Genomic DNA, 26,145 nt, shown 5'->3' with positions numbered 1-26,145 from the left:
TTTCTCGATTTGACACTGAGCTGCACCTTCCAGCAGCTAGCAGTCGTGTCAAGGCTGGATAAATGGCTTACATTATAGAATTTCTGTAGCATATCGTCGAGAGATTCAGGATGATCAATTTCCTTTTTCACTATTTTATTCAGTATCCTTGCATCAATGACTATCCTCACTCCACCATCCCGTTTGGCCACAATAAAAAGCGGGTTACTGTATTCGCTATTACTATGCTCAATAATTCCCCATTCTAACATTTTGTCGATTTCTGCTTGAACTGCCTGTTTCTTTGCCGCAGGCACAGGATAAGGATGAACAAAAAACGGTTTGTGTGGTAGAATTTCCATTCTGTATTCAAAACCTTTTATTCTACCTGGTTCGTCCGAAAATACTGTACAATTTTCTTCCAAAATTTGTAACAGTTCCTCCTTTTGTCGTTGATTTAACTCAGGTATACTGTTTACTAGGTTCTTAATTTCTCCCAACATCTGTTCTGTACTCTTCATGCTTCTCATATGGTAAACTTCAAATAGTTCAGATAACCCTTTGTTATCTGTTTCTATCTCAATCATCATAGATGTAAAGTTCACTTCTAACTTCTCGTTCGTTTCCTCAAAACCGATATCCAAATTTACGTCCTCGTTGGTTATCCTAACTATCTCGTTAGCACAATTGATAATCACCTTTCGTTTGTGCAACCAATCCACACCTAGGAGTACTTCAGTACTAAGTTCTTCAATTACTAGAAAGTAATGTGAAAACGTTTGTCCTTTTATCTTAAAGTCGATCAAGGTTTGTTTCTTTACCGGTTTGTTTCTTTTCCCAGTAGCACATACAATACGTATTCCTTGGACAGTCATTACTACTATTCCAGGTTTGTTCTCTGTGTATTCATAAAACGACTTAGACAACGCACTGACCTGCGATCCTGTGTCTAATAATGCTCCTAACTTACAACCATATATCTCAATCGGTATAATGGTCTGTTTCTTAGGCTTCTCTTCTGTATCGCCTTGTCCTTCCCATAACAAGTCCTCATCCACCATTGCATCTTCCCACGAAATGGCGTTCATTTCCTTTGATTGTACGTCTGGCAGCTCTTTCTTCCTTTTGATCGGAAATTCCTTCACGATCTCCTCCTGCAATGCCGGACATATTCCATCATTCAGGTCTCTCTTGTCGTTTTTGGTTCCTTCATCTGTAAATTCTTTCTGTTCTACGTTAGCATCAGTTTTCAGCAACTTTCCGCATGAAAGGTTTTTGTTTTCTGTTCCTACTGCCTTTATACAACAAAGTTCTTCCGATAGTTTTCTTACTTCAATTTCGGAGTCACTCGAATAATTACTGTCTTTGACTACTTCCAAGGGAGCACTTTCTATATCACTTCCAGGCTCTAGCAAGAATGCTTGTCGTAACTTCTTGGTAAATCCAAGTCATTACTAGTCTCATAATCCATGCATTGTTGGATTCTTTAGAGAGTAGTAAGATCTTCCTCCTTATTTTCCTTTGCAGTTCTCAGGTCTTTACTAACACAGAGTTTGTTTTCATCCGAACTACTTCCTACATCTACGGCAATGACATCAGCTTGCACTTCAAATACACTGTAATCCTTGTGGAGTTCAATTAATCGCATGCATTCATTGTCTTTTAATTCAGGCTTATGGCTGACAGCAACACTTTCCTTCCTTCCATGGCCGCGGAATGACTCATCAGCAACATGTAAGATTCTATCTTTCAAATTGCAGCTAAGTACGGCTTCCTCCTTTTCAGCCACTCGTGTTCTTTGCACGGTGCTTTTTGTTTCGTTTAAATTGGCAGCTTGCGAACTCTGCACGGCTCCACTACAGAAACTTTCCTACCTTCCTGCTGAGTTCCCCGTTTAGCGCTACTTTGTGTATCTTTACATTGCTTCAGGCCGTCATACAAATTGCTCATTTGTATATGCCATTTACCTATTCCTTCGGACGAATTCTCCGTTTCCTTTGCCTCCCATTGTCTATCGCCTGCCTGAAAAATTCCTGCTGCGAGTGAAACTCCTTCCACCTGCTCGTCTACTACTTCAGCTGATTGCCTCGCCGGGTTCCTGACTGACTCTATTGCGTCCTCTGCCGTCCGAACTGCTTGAGAGAACTTGCATTCTGCCGTGGCTACTGGTAAATGCGCAGTAGCGCCATCACTGCGCTCTCACCTGTCAAATTGTGGCAGAATCTTCACGCCATCCGTTGCTGCGCGGCGACTGTTCCAGCTCGCTTTAGCACAGCGCTGCAGTACTTCTGCACTGCGATCATGATGTTGAAAACCTTTCTTGCATCTGGGCCATTTTTCTTTACCACGTCCATCCGACTCTTAACATTCGCGGACTCGTTTTTCGAGCAGCTTTCTGCTGAATAATTGCGCGATCCATTTCTTCTACCATGTCTATTAAAATGACCTCTTCCCCTTCACACCATATTGATTTGATAACGTTCGTTATCTCTTTTGTCATCATGATGCAATCTTTGGTTCCTATTCCCATTATTTCTATTCTGGCGGTTATTATTGTTTTCGTGCCAATGGTCCTCATCATTGACCTTTTCCAGAAATGCTGAGAATGATTTGTGGTTGCTACCCACATATCTCTTAGAATCTTCTGGCAACTTCTTCCAGAGTTCCCAAATAATTTCGGAATATGATCTGCGATTTCTTAAATGAGCTAACGTACTATACCAGGACTCACAAAATTCTTTCGTGGTCATTCGGTTGTTCCTTTCAAACATTTTGACCATTACAAACTCACGTCATAGGCTATTTTGTATGTTGTCGGACCAGTATTCGTCCAAAATTGTTGCCTAAACGTACTGAAGGACATTTCTTCAATACTCTGGTTTATGCCCCATCTTTTAGCATCTCCTGTTAATCCACTAATTAAGATGTTGATCTTTTCCTGATCGGTGGTATTTTCAGGAAAAACCCTATCACAGTTTTTTATGAAATCCACAGGGGATAATCCGCTGTGTTTTTTGTAAGGGCCGAATTTTTCTTCGCCCTCCAATACTTTGCTATGACTTACTCCGTTTACTATGTAAGAGATGTTGTTCTTAATTTGATTTGCAAGGTTGCTAACCTTCTCCTGAATGCAAGTCGTGTTATTACAGTATTTTGCCTGGCACAGTTCTATCTGTTTCTTTAGCCCTTTTTCAGTTTCTCAAACAGTATTTCTCAGTTGAGATATCTGTTCCTTATTCGTCTCAATGATGGTTTTCTTCGCTTGTGAAACCTCCTTTTTCACTTCAGCTTTAACCATAGGTTCGACATGCTCATCTATTTTCTCTACTTCTGTTTCAAACCTAGCATTGATTTCAACGATTTCAGTTTGAATGTTACTAACATCTTCCTTCAGATCCTTGTCACTTTTAATATTTATTAATTCCTCAGTAAGAAATCCTATTTTATTTTTTACCTTTTCTATATGTTCTGTTTGTTTTTTAAGCTGTCTATCTACATATTTTGTGTGTTCTCTAAATTGTTGTTTTGTGTGTTCTTTAAGCTGTTCATTCTGAGATTTAATTTGTTCAGTTTGCCTTTGAAGCTGTTGTTTTGTTTGAATTTTAAGCTGTTCACTTTGGGATTTGATTTGTTCACTGAAAGTTTTGGTCTGTCTCTGTATGTGCACATTAATGCTGTTCAACAAAGCATACCAATCTACTTGTGATTGTGCTTTTTGTTCTGTCATTTCCCTGATCCCTGTCTTCCTCTTCAGAATCTAACTTTTCTTTCTTTATCTGGGATGGATTTAACAACATAAGTCTCACCTTGAAGATATACCTGCTGAACCTCTTTTTCAACCAGTGAGAGAGATTCATTTATGTTTTGCTCACTATCACTGTATATAGAGCTTGTTTCACTATCATCCTCCTGATTCACTTCCATGTATTGCATTGCCTTATCTTTATCCATTTTTAACAATTTCTTAAACCACATGTATTGTTCCTAATGACTGTAACAGATCCGTGCCTCTTAACTTCCTGTACCTCTCTCAAAAGTCCTGGCACGCGGTGCCAAGTGTAATATTCCTCCTTATTTTGTGTGTGTTATTTACTGTCCTAATATGTAAAACCAGATGTAATACTTGTATGTATTTTGTGTTCATTGAATTGGTTTACAGAACATACTGTCATGCAAAGCCAACTGTAATATTCTTATGCCATACTGTTAATAATAAGCAATGTAACAAACAGAAATACAGTTACCTATCCAGACAGCAAAACCACAACAACAAATGTAATAACCATGTGTGTTGACCTAAGGAATAAGCATCAGACTTTAACTTGTTTCTTCAAATAAGTCATTAGTTCAGAGGTGTGGCAAATAACAGTAGTTAGACTACTATTCTGCACCGATAACAATATATGTGGTTGGTGGTACACTATTATTCACCATTCTAATTAGGCACACACACTGAAGCTGAGTAGGACAACCGATAAGATTGCAACTCCCTACATACCTAACAGACAGATAAAAGATGGTTCAGCAATACAAGAAAAGTTCAGCCACTCGAAACAAAACTACAGTACCCAATTGCGTAAGCAAACAGACTGATTTCATGAAAGCAAAAACAAATTTTGGACAGGGGTGGGTTTCTACATCAACATATTTGGTACTCAACATTTCATTGATTCACAATAAACTGTTTAACGCCACCATTTATCACCATTAATCATTAACTTAGTATTTCCTTTCACTAATACATAATGTGAAAGCAGCGAACAATTTATCTAATGTGGTCTCTGAATCTGGCATAACCTCACGTAATCATTTTAACACAGAAAATAATAGCAGTGTTTATTATGAAATTCTCAGTTATTCTTTCCATCAACTATTTCACTGATTTGCCAACAGTGTATTAAAGATTTCACAGTCTTGGCTGAATACAGGTCACTTGGCATTTTCATTTACCAGGTTAGGATCCTGCTTGGTTTATGAGCAGCATAAATTACCAGGTGGACGCAATTGTTAATTTGGATGATGGTTATTATTCTTAAAGCACATTTCAGCTTCCTGGCACACACTATAATACATAGCTAAAATGTCGTACCCTATAAGATGTGATCAGCGATGGTGGTGTTGGTGGCAACAACTGCGTTAATATCAGAACAGCCAAGAGCAGTTACCCATGTTGTCTTATTTCCTCTTCATAGTGATGATCCATCTTATAATCAATAGCCCGTTTTTCTCCCCATACCAGGCCGTGATAAACTGCAGTTTCCAACCGAGGTAAGCTGCAACAATATGGTGCACTCCACACTATGCTGGTGCTGTACGTGCTCGATCACTGGCCACCTACTGACTTTGTTTGCACTCGCCAAAGCGCGCCCTACGTTTCCGCTACCACCTTTATCTACGCTTACACAGCTTTCCGTTCGTGACGCAACTACTCCATCTTTTATACTACACATATCGGGTACAGCCCTAAGAGAGTGCATTACACACATAATTAAATTATAGCACCTTTTTACATTTAATAATTATAAAAAATAGATATCTTTACAATATTTAAAAGTAAATATTACACACTTTTTCTTAATGTGTACATTCACTTTAATCTTATCATTGAGTTTCAGTATCGATTTCGCTTCAAACAAGATCTCTACTTCTGCTTTAACAGTTTCCATAAACTATTTACAATTTTTTAAAAAAAGATATGAACAATAATGCACAACTTAGGTGAGAGTCCCAGTACTAGATTATGTGAATATAGACTTAATTTCTTTTCTAACAATTGGAATAAGTGAAGTATTTACTGTCAATAAGAAATAATGATGTACTCATCGAAGAAGTAGCCTTTTGTTTGCTGTCTGATATAATGTTTAATAAAGATATGCTGGCCCCAACTCCAGGCACTGGTCTGATCATCATGGTGCTTTACCAGGAACAGTATCTTACTGGAGTTGTTGTGCTGCTATCTTCCTCTGACTTTTGAACCACATAATCAGGCACTTACAAGAGGACTTGTAGTGTAACGAAGACTCCAAAGCACATTTCAACTTGGAATTTATTGTGAGAGGTTTAAGAAGGAATATCTGGAAATAGGCATATGTAGTAATTTACAGTTAAATGACTACACGAAACTAGTAATAGGAAAGGCAAATGCCAGACAGATTCATTGAAAGAAACCCAAGAAATCACAAAGGGTGTAGCTTAGCTTAGAAAACAGCAGAGATGTTGATCGCAGATAGGCGCAGCAAAAAGACTATCTCAATATAAGCTTTTGGCCAAGGCCTTTGTTGAAAATAGTGCGCGCGCGCGCCCACACACACACACACACAAGGCAAGGCTGCAGTCATGCTTGTGCAAATTGTATTTTTGTGTGTGTGTGTGTGTGTGTGTGTGTGTGTGTGTGTGTGTGTGTGTGTGTGTTGGCCGATAGCTTATGTTGTGATAGTCTTTTTGTTATGCCTATGTGCAACTCAGCATCTCCGCTATATGGTGTGTAGCAACTTTCGTTTTCATAATATTACTACATTCCATCCTGGATTTTCCATTGTTTGATTTTAGCTTAGAAAACATTCATTCAATCAGCACTGGAGGACTGCTTGTCAATTTGGGACCCACAGGCATCTACAAGGGAAGATGAGGACAAAGGACAGGTTGTCGGCTCTTAGCTCTCTAAAATCTACAACACACTTTTCTTATGCACTGCAGAATTCTCTTGCACGTATAGAAATAGTTGTTTGATTGTACTAAACCATGGTTTAATCTACATTGTTGCTATTATTATTGTTATTATGTACTATTCTGCCTAGTGGCACATTGACGTCAGTATATGGAGAATTTCTGACATCAATGTTCCCTGTCTTGAGCTTGTTCCTTTAGTTTGCTGCATCTCCTTTCATCTTTCATGTCATCCAGATATTGAATTTTTCTTCTTCCTCATCTTGTATTTCATTTGATTTCCCTCCAATGACATTGTATATGAGCTCCTCGTGTGTGAGTGTGTCCGATCCTGTTGAACTTCCTTTGAATAATTGTATACAGAATAGTTTTCTTCTCTACTGCTCTCCTCTGTGTATAATCGTTTGTCACCGAACTGCCCTCTTGATCTTCCGTATTATTCTCCAGCACTACACATTAAATTTTTCCAGATATTTTTTTTCTCAATTCCTCTCATGGTCCACGTCTCTGCTTCAAATAGCGCAGTGCTCCAAATTTCATTTATGCAGTGTGCATCCTTTGTCAGTGAGCTTCCCAAGCATTCCAGCTGCATCACGTTCTCAATTTTAGTCAGTTATCCTCAAAGGTTTTTCCCGGTTTGTAATCCCCATCACTTCTGATTGCTCAGTGTTGATTTCCATTCCATATTTTGTTCCAGTATGAACCAATTGGTTTTTGATTTTTGGTGAGCACTGCCAGATCATCTGGTGTTGAGGATTAGTTGTTCTATCCTGAAGTTTCCACATCTTTTCAAAGCTTTCCTCTCACCAGCCATTCTCCTTGCAGGTTGAAGAGACTCTGTGATTGACAACATCCTTCTCTTACTCCTCTTCCTATTTCCATATTGTTAGTTTCTTCATAGCTCAGTTGCATATTTATTATTTGCCTCACGTACTAGTTGAGACTTAGTCTCTGGTCTCTCCAGTGCATTCCTATCTCCTTACAGACCTTCATCAATTTTGTCCATTTGACTCTGTCAAAGGCCTTCTTCCAGGCTATACAAGAAGCACAATTTTTTTTTTCATTGACAGCCAAAACTTTAATAAAACCCTCAGTGTGCCAATGATGTCCCTGATTTCTTTTCATTTCCTAAATCCAAACTGATCCTCTCCTATTACTTCCTCAATTTTGTGTTCCATTTGCCTGTTGAGTAGTCTTGGAATGATCTTCACCATTTGTGAGATCAGACTAGTAGTCACTAAATTTCTTGGATTTTGGTTTCTTCTCAAGAGTAATCATTGTCATGTGCAGTTTTGTAAATTTTGTTGATGCGTTGCGTCATCAGCTTCAAACCTCTGTTTCTGATTTCTTTTAGCAAAACCACTGGTGTGTTGTCATTTCCTGTAGCTTTCCTCCCCTTTAAGTACTTAGTTGTCTTCTCTGTTTCCATTGTCAGTATGCTGGACCCTTTTTCATCTTTATCAGTAGCCTTCTCTGTCCCTATTTTGACATCTCCTGGACAATGTTCCTTACCATAAAGTTTTTACAATTTTCCCCATATTTTCAGCATGTGTATTTGTTCAGTAACTATATATCATTTACAGTTTTACTCTTTTGTTCTCGCTCGTCCCTCCCAGTTCCTTCATTTTCTGGTATATGATGTTGTACCTTCCTCTTCTTTGTAGTTGCATTAATTCATCACACATTTCTTCTGTGTACTTTTCCTTCATTTTGTTTCTTTCGTGAGTGCATTGTTAACTTTTCTGTATTTATCTTCATTAACATTTTTACACTTCCTCCTTGCCTACATCTTTTTCAGCATCTCAGTGGTGATCCAGCATTTCCTTACTCTCATTGTTTCGCTCGCAACATTTAACGTGTTCAACAAAACCAGAGTAACATTTTGCCACTGCACTTCTATGCTTGCATTTTCACCTCACACTTCACTAAATTGTTGATCCAAGAATTCTCTTACTGCTTTATTTTTCTCTCGGTGCTTTCTCAGGTCCCATCCCTGCTTTCTCCTCCCTCACTGTCCTATCCTCTTCAGCCTTGTACTGATACCTACAACCCAAAGGCCAAGATATTAACTGACATCAACAGGCAGCATAGTCTTGGTATCTTCTATGCTGCTCCAAAAACCTCTGTCAAGTATGCAGTTATCTGATATCTGTTAATCACCGGGGCTCTTCCGTATGTACAGTTTACTCTTCCTTTTCTTGTATTAAGTGTTCATCACCACCAAGTTGTTTCACTAACAGAATTCCACCAACATCCCTCCTCCTGTAATTTCTTCTTCCTAATCCATCTGTCCCATGACGTTTACGTCACTACCTTGCCCAACCACACTATTCCAGGCAACCATGACTATGGTGTTTACTCTTCCTCTGCTTCTGTGCAGATGATGTCTCCTATTCATAGTGCCTTTTTCTTCCTTTGTTGTCGTGGTCTGATATTGGCACGTACTCTTGAACTACTGCCCAGGAGGATCACCACTCTTTGGCGGGTTTGTGCTTGGCTACCTCGGGGCCCCAGCCTTTTCAGTATCTTTTCCCTTCCATGCTGCATGTCTATCCTCATCCTGTTCTTTTTCCCCTCCCATGGGGAGCATGCCTGGGCTGGTTTTGTAAGTGTATTCTGCATTTTTGGTAATCAATATCAGATTACTCTCCACTGTTTTTCATTGCTTTCTTCTTCCATCGTTCACCTCCTATTCTTCCTCCACTTTGGCATGTGAGGTTCTCTTTTCCTTCTTCCTCTCTGTGTGCTCCTGAAGGCTGGCCCATGCATCTTATGTGTAACAAGTGACTGGATAATGCATTATTCCCAGCTCCAGCCCCAGATCGACAGGTAGGGTTCACACGTACCCTCTGGTACAGGCCAGGCCCTGGGAGGGATTATTGCCTGAGCTGCAATCTTCCCAAATTGCCTATTTGTCCCTCTATCAGGTGTTCAGGGAGTGTGATCTGAAGTGTAAACAGTCACCTAAAGTGGGTGCAGCCCCTTCTGAAGGGGGTCCACAGTTGGAAGGAGCATGCTGGCAGAGATGCAGGAAATCGTGGGGGGATTTTCTGGCAATGAGCCAATCATCTTCACTGTCAACAGTTATGAAACGTAAACAAAATGAGGCTAACAATTCACAGACCCTCCCAGCTGCCCCACAGTTCCTTATGGTTTCATGTGCTGAAGACATCAGACATTCACCATTTACTATTCAGAAATGTGATGATGCAGTTCCTGGCCCTTTCTCTTGTACAAGCAATGACACTTTGCTTTTGGAAACTACATTTGACTGTCAAGCACAACAACTGCTTGCAGCTTGACTCCTCCATGGCCAAAGTTGTGTCAAGGCCCATCGAACACTGAATTCTTCACGTGGTGCTATTTGCACTAGGCTGCTCAATGGTCTGATGGAGGCAGAAATCCAAATGTACCACAAACATTGTCTTTCTCACATTTGATAGAGCGGTTCTTCCATCAAAGCTCGCAGTCAGACCATATATTGTGAACCTGATGTGCTGCTACCAGTGTCAACGCTACAACCACACTCGAGAGCCTGTCGACACCCAGCCAAATGTGTAACCTGTAGTAGGGATGCTCACAAGGGTGATTGTCCCTCTCCTTCTCCCCACTGCATCAACTGCACAATGGCGACCATGTGGCTTCCTCCTGCAGTTGTCCCCTGTACCTCGATGAGCGGACTGTCCAGCAGATAGGAGTGAAGGAAAAAGTGCCTTACTTGGTCACTTGCAAGATGTTGGCTAGTTGGAAATCCTGTGTTCTTGCGACGTCTCATTCCATGAAGGACATGGCCATGCAGACATGTGACCTCAAATTTAGCTCCGTGGTTGTGAAATCGCCCAGCATCATGGTAGCTTCCCCTCTCCTTCTCCAGCTGTGCAACATGCCACCAGACTATTGCCTCGCAGAGTGAAGTCACCAGCTACACAACTGGCATGCCTGAAAGAATAGAAGAATACTCCCCCTGAAAGTAAGTCTTCATGGGAGTATTCCTTCTGTTCTAAGTCCCTCCAGCCAACCAACATCTGAATCTTCCTCTGCCAACCGGAAAGGCCCAAAGAAGTCAAACAAAGGTAAATGGTCTTCTCCTTCGCCGACTCAAAAATCCCCTTCAACAGTGTCACCATGTGATACCCTTGTCTGGCCGACCTCCGTGTTGCTGGTGCATACTACTGATTTGTATGCCCTGGACTGTGCAGGCTGACAGAAGGAGAAAGCCGAAGCTTCTGTAGTCCTCACGGAGCTGGATCCTCCAGCCTCTGTGCCCTGCAGCAGCGAGTCTTCGAAGGCTGTCACTCAGTGGTAGGTGATGTTGCACCCCTTCATTTTTTCCTTGTCATTGCTCTCCTTCAGTGGAACTTCCATGGTCTTTGATCCAACAAAGAGTGTTTACAGCTGCTCTTAGTATTGCAGTGTCCACTTGTTCTCTGCCTTCAGGAAATAAAATTGCGTCCTCACGGCCTTTTGGAGCTCCTGCATTTTTTCCTGGTCCATTTTGACCTTCCCTCTCAGGGGGCGAGTCATGCTCCTTATATGGGATGACGTTTATGGTCAATCCATCTCCCTGACTACCCGGTATCAAGCTGTTGAAGTTTGCCTTTTCTTCCTCACTTTTCACATCCCTCCATCATTGGATGTCACCAGGGCAGACTTCCTTCAGCTTATTGGCAGCTACCTCATCCCTTTCTGCTGCTGCAAAGTGACTTTAATGCGCACCATCCCCTTTGGAGTTCTCCCAGAACCTGTCCGAGAGGTGACCTCTTGGCTGACTTCAATCAACTTAACCTCTTCTGTCTTAACATAGGAACACCCACATTCCTTTGAAACTTCAGACACACCTATTGCCATTTGGACCTTTCCTCGTGCACTGGTCCGCAGCTCGTTGTCTTGCGGTTGCGTTCTCGCTTCCATAGCATGGGGCCCCGGTTTGATTCCCAATGGGGTCTGGGATTTTCACCTGCCTCGAGATGAATGGGTGTTTGTGTTGTCCTCGTCAACTCATCATCATTCATGAAAGTGGCAAGATTGGACTGAGCAAGGGTTGGGCAATTTGTACGGGTGCTGATAGCTGTGGAGTTGAGTGTCCCACAAATCAAACATCGTCATTATCATCTTCTGCACTCCCCAGCTTGCCCATTGTCTCGAGTTGTCCATTCTCTCCGACACTTACTCGAGCAACTATCTCCCATGTGAGACGTGCTCTCCATATTTTTAACCATCATCCTACAATGGCCAACTGAATTCATTGTAAACAGTTGTCTGCACAGCGTTGTATTCTTCAGGATAGCAAAATTGCTAGCTGGATTTCATTCACTAGTTCTTTTAACAGTTCCACTCCCTCTTCTGTTCTGTGAGCCAACCTCCAACAGCTCTCTGGGACCAAATCCATTTCCCAATTTCTGGCCCAACAGTAGCAGACGATGTCATTGTGGATTCTATTGCTATCTCCAACTCCTTGGATGACCATTTTGTGGAGATTTTGAGCTCCTCCCCCTAACACGCAGTCTTCCTCCATCAGAAATGAGCGGAGAATGTGCGGACAACACCCTTCTCTTATCAGAATCGTGAATGCTAGAATGGCGCCTTTACTATTGAGGGAGCTTGATCATGCTCTAATTTCATCCCAATACTCTGCCCCATGACCAGATAGTGTTAACATTCAAGTGTTGCTGCAACTTTTTCTTTGGCGAGCACTTTCTGTTTCATATGTACAACCACATCTGGGCAGAGGACACCTGTCATACCCATACCCATACCCATACCCATACCCATACCTAAACCCATTAAGGACAAATACCTTCATGTTAGCTGCCATCCCATCTCTCTCACCAGCTGTGTTTGCAAGGTAATGGAACAAATGATTCATGCCTGGCTGCTATGGTGGCTTGAGTCTCGCAATTTACATACCACTGCATGGTGTGGATTTCGAGCGTACCATTCTGCAGTTGACCATTTTGTCACTTTGTTCACACGTGCCATTAATGGTTTTCTGTGGGAATCCCAGACTGTGGCCATGTTTTTCGATCTGTAAAAAGCCTATGATACCTGCTGGAGGACTGGTACCCTCCATACTCTTTACATGTGGGGCTTCCAATGCCTGCCTGCCCTGTTTTCTTCAGGAATTTTTAAGAGACTGGGTTTTCAATGTATGTGTCTGTTGTGCCTTGTGAGACACCTTTATCCAGGAAAATGGTGTGCCTCAGAGTTCCGTCCTGAACGTCGTTCTCCTTGCTATTGCCATTAGCCCTATAATGGCTTGTCTCCTGCTGGGCACCTCCGGCTTCCTGTTCATTGATGAAATTGCTATCTATTGCAGTTCTCCATGTACCTGTCTCATTGAGTGACGTCTTCAGCAGTGGCTTGATCATCTTTACGCATGGAGCATTGACAGTGACTTTCACTTTTCCACTGACAAAACAGTTTGTATGAATTCCTAGCTGCGCAGTTGGTTTCTTCCACCATCTTCACATCTTGGGTCTTTTGCTCTTTCGTTTGTTGAATCCCAGGGGCTCATGCTTGATAGGCAACCCACTCTATGTGGCCCCTCAATGGTACTTCCTGAGGAACAGATCGAACCACGGTCCTCCATTAGAACCAGTCCCTTGTCTGTTCAAAACTAGACTATGGGTGTTTCATTTATGTAGTTGCACATCCACCCCTCTTGTGCCATCTCAATACCATCCATCATTGTGATGTCTGTTTGGCCACTGGCGCCTTTTAGACTAGCCTGGTTGAGAGTCTGTATGCCGAAGCTGCCGCTGTTCTACTGCTGTGACTTTCTCCTCAACAGGTATGCTTGCTGATTGCCAGTATGGGGTGCATCCCTTTTCTCTGTTTCCTCCTGCAGTTAACTTTTGGCTCTTGCTCTGGCAATTTAACTTCATGTTACCCGGCAATTTAACTTCATGCTACCTGCAAACTTTCACGATGGTTGTAAATCCTTCACCTCCTTGGCTTCGTGCAGCAGCCTGAGTTCACCTTGGCCTTCATTAGCTTCCTAAGGACACTACTCCATCCTCACTCTATCACCTTCAGTTTTATGACCTTTCAGAACTTCATGATAGTATCTTTGTGTAAAGTGATGGCTCTCTGACTGACTGTGATGTCGGGTGTGCCTTCATCATTTTCACAGATGGGGTTGGTATCAGCTTCTGGAACACTTATCAGTATTTACACCAGAGCTCTTTGCCCTGTATCATGCCTTGCAGTACATCCAGCGACACAGGCTCTTCAATGGTGTCATCTTCTCTGCCTCTCTGTGCCCTTCAAAGTCTCTGTGTGCTGTACACAGTCTATCCCTAAATGTAATGGGTACAGGATAGCTGTCACTTGCTCAATCTTGATGGAGCCATTGTGATGTTTATGTGGGTTCCTGGTCACATTGGTCTGCAAGGAAACAAGGCTGCTGAGCATGCTACCAAGGCTGTAGTCCTTGTACCTCAGCCTGTTAGTTGTTACATTCCCTCCAATGATCTCTGTGTTGCTGTCTGTCAGCAGGTGGTGTCACTTTGGTGTCACCACTGGTCCTCCCTTCATGGAAGCAAGCTCTGGGTTATTAAGCCTCACCCAATGGCTTGGATGACCACCTCTCGGCCTTCTCACCGTGAGGAGATCATTTTAGTAGGTTGCTTATTAGGCACTGCCTTTTGTAGCCATCACCATTGTTAAGTGGCGCTCCCCCATCATTTGGTGCTCATTTGCACTCAACGTTTGATGGTCCGCCATTTCCTGATGGAATGCCCTTTTTTTTTTTAAACCACTTACATTCTTGTTTGTGTTTGCCATTTGAGTTATCAACCGTTTTAGCGAACGACATGAGGGCTGTTGACTCCATTTTACTTTTTATCCGTCATAGCAGTATGGTGAAGGTAATTTAATTTTTAATTCATGACCTCTGTTTCTCTATGGTGTGTTTTATAGAACTTTCTCCATTTTTTAGTTGTCTTCTCTTTCAGTGATTGGGTTTGACGTATAGTCATTTTTAACTCCTCTTTTTGTCTTCGCGTTCTACAGTTCTGATGGGTGCGCATATGACTCTAGTTGATTTTGCACCCTAAAACAAAACAAACTACATTTGAACTATCAGAATGTCCACTGGTTCTGCACTTGTTTCCACAAATGGTAAATGATCACTATGGCACACCACTTTAATCACACTTAGCACTATTTGAATCACTGTCACTATTGCTACACTGTGTTAAAAGCTTTTTCCACCTGAACAAAACATAACGTACTTACCTGACAGTATTTCACAACTATTTAACCACCTCACTTTGCTTAAACACATTATGTTCACATCACATTTCTCGATTTCTTTCTTCAGATTTTCCAGTTCCTCTGCTGTTTGAAGTGTTCTTATTAAAATGGTCATCTCTTTTGATGACACCTGAAATACTGCCAACCTGGAGATCTAAATTGGGAGGGGGCCACATATACCTCCAGAATTTTTTACTCTAGGAAATGCCATCATTATTCTCTGGAAACATAAAAAACATAGAGATCTTTAATTTCCTTACCACGTCACAGTGTCGTGGCTGAAGAACCAGACTGTGATTGGTTTCACCCTTGCACCTTTGATCTTGGTCAATTTAAAGTGTCGTGTACTTGGTGAATCGTGTCAGTATGGTGTCTGCCGCTGCCTGGTACCAGCCTACCCACATCACCAGCTGCCCACCCCGTACAAAATTGACATTAGCTTATAGAGTTGCCTCTTCTGCAATCTCTTCATCTCCTTTCTCACTTCTTTTGAGGTCTTCACTGTTATCCTGTCAAGGAAACCTTACAAGTGTGACCCATTACAAACACAATCGTCTCTTCCACTTCCTCGTACATGTCCTTATCAAGCTGCAGAGCAGTGAGTGTCCAACCTCCAGCAAGTGGATTCACCTACCATTTCCCCCCCTCTCCTCCCTCATGAGCACAACACAGATCTGGATGTACACCTTGCCAACATTTGCAGGACATCCGACCAGCACTACTCAATAACCACAGTAGTGTTACATACTTTTTGCCCAACTATAAACTAAACCATGCTTCATATATGGTTGCAAATGCATCTGTTGGAAATACAACATGCTATTTACTGTGCTAGAAGTGAAAGAATGAAATTTTCCATGAACATGTAGAGAGAGAGTGATACCATTCTGTAACATATTGACAGAATTGCTCAACAATACATCAAACTAGGTACTGCAGGATTGTGTTAATGCAATTCTAGGGCATTCAGAGTTTGATCTAGTGTCCAGTTTTAGTGCACATTTAGATGATATGTCACAAACATCTAGACAAAATACTGGTTCTGGATTACACTTGGCATCAAGTATCCCAAACATTTATCTTTCAGCTCACAATTCTTCAACATTTTTCATGTTGCTCAAACTTAAAAAATAGAAGACATTGAAATAATGTAATCCATTGATTAATATGATAAGAGATAAATTTCTGTGAGCAAATAATGTGATATTCAACATGTGGCACAAATAGTTTTATATCCTTTCGTTACCGATTCCTCTCCCCTAATGAAGAAGCTCAGGTTATGAAACTGATATACATATATACCTACATAATACATAAAATATATATTTGTTATTGAGAAAAAAACAATCTCCATGATAATAAGATCAGAAAGTGATGGCAAATACCAAAATATCCCTATTAGCATATAGACACCAAATACAGTCAAATTCTTTGAAACACCCCTGGACTATGTCAAATGGTTAGCTAGTATCCATGATGGTCTGATGAAGGGTCACTGCATTAGGAATGTTGCTGCATATGCTTATTGTCTTACGCGGACCCACAAATAATGGTCAGACATCAGCAGAACATGTAGACAGTACCACTAATCATCACTGACATATCCAACTGCTATCACTAACATTTTTTTTTTGTATCGTGTTTGACAGGAAGCATCTTAGTCGATCTGTGACCATATTTAGCAGTGGATGGAAGTACACTAGTCTCGCTCATCAACATAATTTTTATTAACATCTTATCATTACACATTTCAGGACTCCCCATTATCAGATTAGTCAAAATCCCAACAACAGTCCAACAGATCATCAGTACCCAAACTCAGTAACATTATCCTCTGCATTTCTGATAATGTGATTGAAATATGCTGAAGCCTCATCTTCAAATTTTCACTAGGCTAACCTGCAGGAAGTCTTTGAGTGCTTTCAATATATTTCTTGTAGATAGCTACCTACAATTTCAGCCTACATTTTAATCAGAAACTCCAACTGGTGTTTAATATGAATTGTTGTGACAAAAGGATTATCATCCACCCAAAAAATTGTTCACAAAAATTTGCTATCCCATTTATTTCAAATATTGGCTCATGTGTAAACAAGACAGAAGACACAAACTGTGGATTAGCAGTTGGTGGGACAGATCAATAGCAATAGTTCTCTCATGGCCTACTACTGGTGGGGAAAAGATACTGAAGACCATACACAAAACTGTTTGTTATGTACCCTCCATGTGGCATAATGAGATGTACAACATGGTACACCTGTCTCCGCCATGGTGACAACTGAATCCTCCACAATCTGATTTGTGCATTCATTTTTGTCACATCTGCTAGCAAGTCTTAGCCCAACTTGATGCACCATTTGTGTTGCTACTGATCTTATCTCAGTTATTTTATGATAAACAGCACTGAAGGTTGTCTTCTATCCAGAAGCACATTTTCATACAGCCTTGTGTACATTACCATTCACTTGGCCTCGCATAAAATCATATTTACCTGCTCGCAAAATGTATATCCCGATGGTTGACCAGAACATTTATCACATAGTTCACTAGTACCATGTAAGTGAAAGAATCAGTGCAGACTAATATAAAAAGTATACAAATGTCTTACTTATTTCCGTGTTCCATGCACCATAATTTCATTCTCTCATTATGATATGCAATGAACCAGTTTCAAAATTCTAGCACTAAAAATGGAAAGTATGACAGTGTACAGGCTGTCCAAATCATCTGTTAAATTTGTTACATCATTAAGTCGGTGGTTAACAATTTTTCATGGCTGAATACCACACTCCTTTCTGTACAACACAAAGGCTGAGAAGCCGATAAGTAAACTCAGTTCTGTTTTGAGCCTCTGTTGGCTTCCCTGTTTCATTTCTCAAAGCTACCAATTCATCTTCTACTGCATTTGTTTCCCTTGTTCTTGTCAATTGTTGCCTAATGGTCCCCATGAAACTCCCAAGAACCTCTGGTTCTTTCAACTTACACTGACCCCCATCTCCTCAATTTCCTACCTTTCTGCAGTTTCTTGATTCTTAATATACAGTCAACAGCCAATAAATTGTCTTCAGAGTTCACATCTGCCCCTGGGGAGTCTTCCAATTTACAATCTGTACCCGAAATCTCTTTCTTACCATTATATAATCAATCTGAAATCTTCCGGTGTCTCCAGGTCTCTTCTGTGTGTACAATGTTCTTTCATGGTTTTTAAGCCAAGTGTCAGTGATGGTTAAATTATGCTCTGTGAAAAATTCCGCCAGGCAGCTTCCTTTTTGATACCCCTAAAGTATGTTAATATTTTTCCAAAACACCCTGTAGATGGCATTAGTGTTAATGTTTATTTCCTGATTGATCATTTTTTAGGAAAAGGATATATTGGCACTTCACGAATTATTATAATTATTGGTGTCCATCAGAATTATTGCAAGTGTGATGCTCTGTTTTGTTTCTAGCTCAGGTTTCCAATTTTCACTATCAAAATTACTGGCACAATTATGAATAAATTGCTCCTGCGGAATATTTTTTATCTACATTTCATGACTTGTTAACATCATTGTTGGATGCTTCCTGTATTTAATATAAAAGAAAAACTGTATGATTTCAGATCATCAAGACAAAAAAATGAATAATCATACTAATACTTATTCTTGATTAATATTAATTATTTATGAATTCATATCATTATCGTAAAAATACTCTAGGTTTGGCAAAAAGCAGAAGTGTTGAGCTGTCGATAGGCACATGCAAAAGAAGGAAAACTTATTAGCTTTTGGAGTTATCGATTGATGAGCTACAGTAAAATACAAAAAGACCCACACTCTTACACACATTCATACGCATGCATATGTACCCACATGGTGCCAGCTAGACTGACAGTTCCAATGCTATTTTGCACCAGGTGACTGGCTGTGGTGGTGATAGTATTGGGTAGAGTGGGTACAGGGAGAGGCAGGCAGGAGGCACAAAGAGGGGCTGGGATGAGTGGTTAGCAGTTTGGAGGGAGGTGGCCAGATTGCCATTTAGGAATTTGGGAGGAGCAGTTGCCAAGTATATGGGTTGGTCCAATTATAACTGGTGTTGGGAAGCAACACATGCTGGAAGTCGCATGGGAATGCAATAAGGAAGAGGGTGTCAGGACAGAGAAAGGGCAAACTGTTGGATGGAGTGTGTGGGGACAGGAGGGTACCTGAGTTTGGGGTCAGGACAATTGCAGGAGCTGAGGATGTGTTGTAAGGATAGCTCCCATCTGTGCAGTTCAGAGAAGCTTGTGGCAGAGGAAAGGTTCCAGAGTGCATAGGTTGTGAAGCAGCCATTGAAACTGAGCATGTTGTGCCACTGGGCAGTCAATTATGTTCTTGACAGCAGACTGGTAGTGGCAATTCATCCTGGTAGACAATCGGTTGATAGCCATCCCAACATAACAGGCTGTACAGGGCTTGCAGAATAGTTGATGTATGAAATGGCTGCTTTCATAAATGGTCCAGCCTCTGATGGTGAGGATAAGCACTTGACAGGACTGGAGGTGCCTGGTGTGGGTGGATTGGGCAGGTCTTGCAGTTTGGTCTGCCACAGGAATATATTCTTGTGGCAAGGGCTTCAGAGTGGGGGTGGCATAGGAATGCACTAAGGTGGTGTTGTGTAAGTTGGGTGGCTGATGGAACACCACTTTAGGAAGTGCAGGAAGTATTTTGGGTAGGATGTCTCCCACTTCAGGAAAGAGTGAGAGATAATCATAGCTCTTGTGAAGGATATGATTCAGTTGTTTCATTCAAGACTGATATTGGCTGATGAGGGAGATGCACCTCTGTGGCTGAGTGGTGGTTGGTGGTTGGTGGTTGGTGGTTGGTGGTTGGTGGTTGGTGGTGGTGGTGGGGGGGGGGGGGAGGATTTGGGGTATATAAGGAAATGGCATGGGAAATCTGATTGTGGACTAGGTTTGGTGGTGGGGGAGGGTATTGCCTGTCTAAAGACCTTTCTGAGACCTTAAACGTAATGGGGAAAAGAATTCTTGTCACTACTGATGTGTTGTCCACAGGTGGTTAGGCTACATGGGTTGGATTTTTGTGGTGTGGAAGGTGGTGACATCAACAGTGACAAATAGGGGTTCAGGAGGTAGAGGGGCGAGGATGGTGGAAAGATGGTGAAGGAAGTGGTTAGTATCATTAATGTGAGAGGCTAGGTTTCTGGCTAGTGGGTGGAGATAGAATAGAATAGAATCTTTATTGTCACATGACATGTTATATACAATCATTCGATTGAAACATTGGTGACTCGTCAATGAATAATTCTATGCCTACCTAAGTATACCTACAACAACTACAACAAGATACATTAAAATAATGCATTGTGGATGCTCCTACAAGCACATAACAAGATAAGAAGATAATTACATGTTAGAGTTCTTCCTTTTTCTTAACATTTCCACAGTGGTTTGAAATCATTCTTTTAAAGTATTTATCATGTTTGTTTCTGGAGTTTATAAATATAGACATACTCCAAAGACCACATACTTTCTTAATAGTATTATATATGTTTACATCTAGATATTTAGATACATAGTTTATAAGTATGGACACATATAAAAAGAACATATACCTCCATTAAAAGGGAACATAAGCATACACATCGAACATAATGTAGAACAAACAGGAAAACCAAGCACATGAATATCTCCTACTTGCCTTCCTCGTTTATAAAATCATCCACACTGTAGTAGCATTTGCTTTTTAAATACTTTTCAATGTTTGCACAAGTGAATTCTAGCTTGCAGTCCTTCAACTTTGAACGGATTTTATTGCCAAGCTTCAAAGCCATATAATATGGCGTATTTTCAAATAATGTTAACCTGTGGCAAGGTAACATGTAATCTTGTTTGTGCCTTGTTCCATAAGAATGTGAAAATGAGTTTCCCTCAAAAAGATGTGGGTTTTTTAAACCAAAGAGAAGTGTTTCGTATATAAACATGGAAGGAACTGTCAGTAAGTCGAGGCTTGCAAATAAGGGTTTGCATGATTGTCTATTGTTTGTTCCAGTCATAGCTCTGATGATTTTTTTCTGTAGCTTGAACACTCTGAGGAGGCTTCCTTTTTCAACTCCCCAAAAAATTTACCCATATCTTACAAATGATATAAAATATGCATGATACACAATTTTCCTAACACTTAAGTCAGTTACTTTGTTCAGAACCCTCATTGCGTAAACAAAACTATTTAACCGTTTCAGTAAGCAATCCACATGATTAGTCCATGTCAAGTTTTTATTTATGGTCACTCCCAGAAATTTGACAGAATCTGCAGTTATCAGTTCTCTGCCTTCATAACTTAACTTTGTCACATATTCAACAGTTTTTTTGGTCCTGAATTGTACAATTTGTGTTTTTGTTAAGTTTAGTTTCATAGCATTATTATTTATCCAACTTTCTAGTTCTTGAAGAGTCTGTTTTGTTTTCTGTGTTAATTCTTCAGTGTTTTTGCAGCAGACTACTGCTGTTGAGTCATCTGCATACAGAATCGTATCTGAAGTTGTTGGTCAACATGAGCAGAAATTCTTCCAGAGGGACCACAATAGCTGTCTACAATGGGCCACCCAGGATTGTTGGATTTGGGGATTATGTGGAAGGTTGCTGTTGGCGTGAGGAGCAAGATGATTTTGGGTGTGCAAATATGTTCCATAAAAGAAAGAATGATGCCTGGATAAAGTTTGATGCTACATTCCACCTTTCAGACGAAAAACATACAAAATTTGTTTTGCTGCAAACAAAACAGTTGTATTCTTGCTTATTCCACCTCCACACAATTGTGCTCCGTTAAATAGAAAGTGGGCAAAGAGCAATGTCCCTGCAACCTAAAAGTGCACTGTTTGTGTATTCTTCTGGTCATGACAACATACAATAGTAGATTAACAGTGATTTATTTAGCTTATCACTCATTTCTGTAACTTTTTTGGAGACTGCTTTAAATTTATCTTTTTATCTGATTAGTATTTAGTGAATACACGTAATCCCGATCTCCATTTTTCTTCTACTGTCATCAAAGAATTTTCAACGTATCTGAAGTGCATGTACTGTATAAAGGGCCAGTTCAAGAACATTTTTCTGCACAAGTAACTTATCGTGCTCCTCCCCCCTTCCCTCACATTTGCCATTGTGCACTTTCATCCGTCTCATTTTCCACTACTAATTTTGATATACACTACATAAAAAGTTTTGCACTTGGGTTATGCTGTCAGCTTGGTGCCCCAGGCATCTGCTATTAGTTGTGGTACGTGCTGTACAGAATTCTTATAGCTATGATGCTGCTGGCACCTCTCCCAGTTTGGCACTCCAGCTCTCTGTTTGTGTCACCTGTGTCTTGAACTGGTCCTATCTGCATAGTATTTGTAACATAATTGTTAATAATTAATGGAAAATCTCATATAAATATGTGAAACAAATACTAACAAAGAGAGAGAGGGGCTGGCCAGTACTAACCTCAGCTCAGTACAGCCGATAGATACACAAAAAACAACCGAAAATTTACGTTCCTAGCTTTCGGAATAAATGTTCCTTCATCAGGGAGGAGAGAGGGGAAAGAAAGAGAAGGGAAAGTGGATTTAGTTACTCACAACCCAGGTTATGAAGCAACAGGGAAAGGAAAACAGGGAGGGTAGCAAGGATGGAGGCATGGCTGTCAGAGGGAAGCCAAAGATATTCTATTGTAAGTACTGTACCAGCTTCAAACCAAAGAGGATGCATACAGAAGTAAAGAGGTATATAGTATAAAGATGTAGGATGAAAAGATGTATGAATGGCTAAAGAGGAAAGGGAAAGAGGAGAAGACTGAAGAGTAAATTGGAGTGAGGTGGTTTAGCGTAGGTTCAGTCCAGGGGGATGGCGGGATGAAAGGATGTGTTGGAGTGTAAGTTCCCATGTGCGCAGTTCAGAGGGACTGGTGTTGGGTGGGAGAAGCCAAATGGCACATATGGTGTAGCAGGTTCCTAGGTCCCTAGAATTATGCTGGAGGGCATGCTCCACTACTGGGTATTGACATCTCCTAGGTGGACAGTTCGTCTGTGTCCGTTCATGCGCTCAGCCAGTTTAGTTGTTGTCATACCAATGTAAAAGGCTGTGCAGTGCAGGCATGTCAGCTGATAAATGACATGTGTAGTATCACATGTGGCCCTGCATTGAATTGTGTACGTTTTACCAGTAGTGGGTCTGGAGTAGATGGTTGTGGGGGTATGCATGGGGCAGGTTTTGCAGCGGGGTCGGTTACAGGGGTAGGAACCGCTGGGTAGAGAAGGTAGTCTGGGAATATTGTAGGGTTTAACAAGGATGTTACGGAGGTTAGGGGGGCGACGAAAGGCAACTCTGGGTCGTGTGGGGAGAATTTTGTCAAGGGATGATCTCATTTCAGGGGTTGACTTGAGAAAGTCATATCCCTGGTGGAGTAATTTATTGATGTATTCGAGGCCAGGATAATATTGGGTGACAAGGGGATGCTTCTGTGTGTTCTGAGGGTAGGAACATTGTTGTTGGACGGGGAGGAATGTATTGCCAACCTCTTCATGGGACGCATAGAGGAGGCTTTCCTGAAGACCCAACAGCTGCTTCCCCTGGCCTGGTATAGGTTTATAGATGACATCTTTGTGGTCTGGACTCATGGTGAAGAAACACTCCTTAATTTTCTCCATAACCTCAACTCCTTTTCGAAACTGAATTTCACCTGGTCCTTCTCCAAAAGCCAAGCCACCTTCCTTGGTGTTGACCTTCATCTTGTTGAAGCTCACATCCACACCTCTGTCCATATCAAACCCACAAACAAACAACAGTACCTTCACTTTGATAGCTGCCATCCATTCCACATTAGATGCTTCCTCCTTCCCTACAGCCTAGGTATTCGGGGCAAACGTATCTGCTCCAGTGACGAATCCCTCAACAATTACACCAATAACCTGACCAGTGCTTTCCTCTCCCGCAACTATCCTGCAGACCTTGTCCACAAACAGATCTCCCGAGCAATACATTCCTCCCCGTTCAACAACAATGTTCCTACCCTCAGACCGCACAGAAGCATCCCCCTTGTCACCCAATATTATCCTGGCCTCGAATACATCAATAAATTACTCCGTCAGGGATAGGACTTTCTCAAGTCAACCTCTGAAAAAATTCTCCCCACACCACCCAGAGTTGCCTTTCGTCGCCCCCCTATCCTCCGTAACATCCTTATTAAACCCTACAATATTCCCAGACTACCTTCTCTACCTAGCGGTTCCTACCCTGTAACCAACCCCGCTGCAAAACCTGCCCCATGCATCCTCCCACAACCACCTACTCCAGCCCCACTAGTGGTAAAACATACACAATTCAAGGCAGGGCCACGTGTGAAACTACACGTCATTTATCAGCTGACATGCCTGCACTGCACAGCCTTTTACATTGGTATGACAACAACTAAACTGGCTGAACGCATGAACGGACACAGACGAACTGTCCGCCTAGGAGACATCCAATACCCAGTAGTGGAGCATGCCCTCCAGCATAATTCTAGGGACCTAGGAACCTGCTACACCATATGTGCCATTTGGCTTCTCCCACCCAACACCAGTCCCTCTGAACTGCGCACATGGGAACTTACACTCAACACATCCTTTCATCCTGCCATCCCCTTGGACTGAACCTACGCTAAACCACCTCACTCCAATTTACTCTTCAGTCTTCTCCTCTTTCCCTTTCCTCTTTAGCCATTCATGCATCTTTTCATCCTACATCTTTATACTATATACCTCTTTACTTCTGTATGCATCCTCTTTGGTTTGAAGCTGGCACAGTACTTACAGTAGAATATCTTTGGCTTCCCTCTGACAACCATGCCTCCATCCTTGCTACCCTCCCTGTTTTCCTTTCTCTGTTGCTTCATAACCTGGGTTGTGAGTAACTAAATCCACTTTCCCTTCTTCCCTTTCTTTCCCCTATCTCCTCCCTGATGAAGGCACATTTATTCCGAAAGCTAGGAACGTAAATTTTCGGTTGTTTTTTGTGTATCTATCGGCTGTACTGGGCTGAGGTAAGTACTGGCCAGCCCCTCTATCTCTTTGTTAACATAATTGTTAGACATTTTCTGAATAGAGAATAAATATTTTAAAAATTAAGTTTGCAGAGATGGCCAGTTCGCAGATAACGTCATAGGACCCTCTAGTGAGTTTAAAGTGAGTATACAGCAATCATTTCCAACCTCTAATGATGTGTAATTATCTTAAACATATAAACTATATGATGATTGTTTTTCTTTCCTCCTTCCATTATTCTCACTGCATCATTTTATTGATCTACAATTTTCATAAAATAATACCACATAATGAGATAGTTAATTATAAACAGGCTGAGTATCTGGGGCAGTTATACAATGCTTCGTAAACCCAGCATTAACTACATACTCACTGACACCCCTACCTAGCTTGTTGAGGGCATGGATGAGCTTGCAAGCAGTATTACAGTCTTACAGGTTCCATAAACTCTACAGCCACCTCTGGAACAGGGCACTCAACCCGACAGCCTCAAGCTCTCGCCACACCTCATAGCTGCCCACTCTGGCCCATTCATCAGTGTCTGACTTCAGGGACCTGTCTTCAAAAGACGGTTAGTTGAAATGTCAATTAACAGTTCACTGAGTGGCCCTGGTGAATGTTGAAAACAGTTGTTGGTGCACAAAAAGCACACCTAAGGCACAGAAGGTATCAAAGTTGTTTATGAATAGTTGCAGACAGCTGTTACATCAATCTGTTTACTGTGCTACCTCTTACAAACTAAGAGATAATCATTGGGGCCCAAAACATCAACTTAAAGTACACACTAGAAGTCATAAATGAGGGAAAACTTAAGATGTGCAGTTGAAACACACTATCCAAAACATATACTAGAGTAGTAAATGTATCGAAGTATGGTTTTCACTAGGTTATAGCAGACAATGTGGTGAATTTTCTGATGTAAAAAACAATTTTTTTATGTTTTTATGCCAAATTATAACACTAAGGTATCATCATTAGTTATGCTGTATATCAAGGGAGATGACTCATGAAATGCATTTCATATGTAACTGTCAATACAATGCAGTTTGATGAAGTGTTTCTGTTACCTTGTACAACATTCAGTCAATTCATATTAGCTATACACCATATGGAACTATTGTTTTATCACTTAGTGCACTAATTTTCACTGACTGTGCATGTTATCAATAAGATACTGTGTATGTAACTATGTTCCTACATATT

General features: G+C 41.2%; 1 long non-coding RNA gene across 1 annotated transcript in view; it reads left to right on the top strand.

The window, feature by feature from the left end:
- LOC126293611 (uncharacterized) overlaps positions 1-22,318 on the top strand; it is a 52,120-nt gene extending 29,802 nt beyond the window's left edge. The window contains exon 4 of the long non-coding RNA XR_007552319.1: positions 21,374-22,318. This is a non-coding gene — a long non-coding RNA (uncharacterized LOC126293611). The remainder of the gene's footprint in view (positions 1-21,373) is intronic.
- Positions 22,319-26,145: the final 3,827 nt, after the last annotated feature.

The sequence above is a fragment of the Schistocerca gregaria genome, chromosome 10, assembly GCF_023897955.1.
Source record: "Schistocerca gregaria isolate iqSchGreg1 chromosome 10, iqSchGreg1.2, whole genome shotgun sequence".
NCBI classification, from domain to species: domain Eukaryota; kingdom Metazoa; phylum Arthropoda; class Insecta; order Orthoptera; family Acrididae; genus Schistocerca; species Schistocerca gregaria.
The sequence above is the reverse complement of the archived record's forward strand: the minus strand, read 5'-3'. Positions and strand labels throughout refer to the sequence as shown.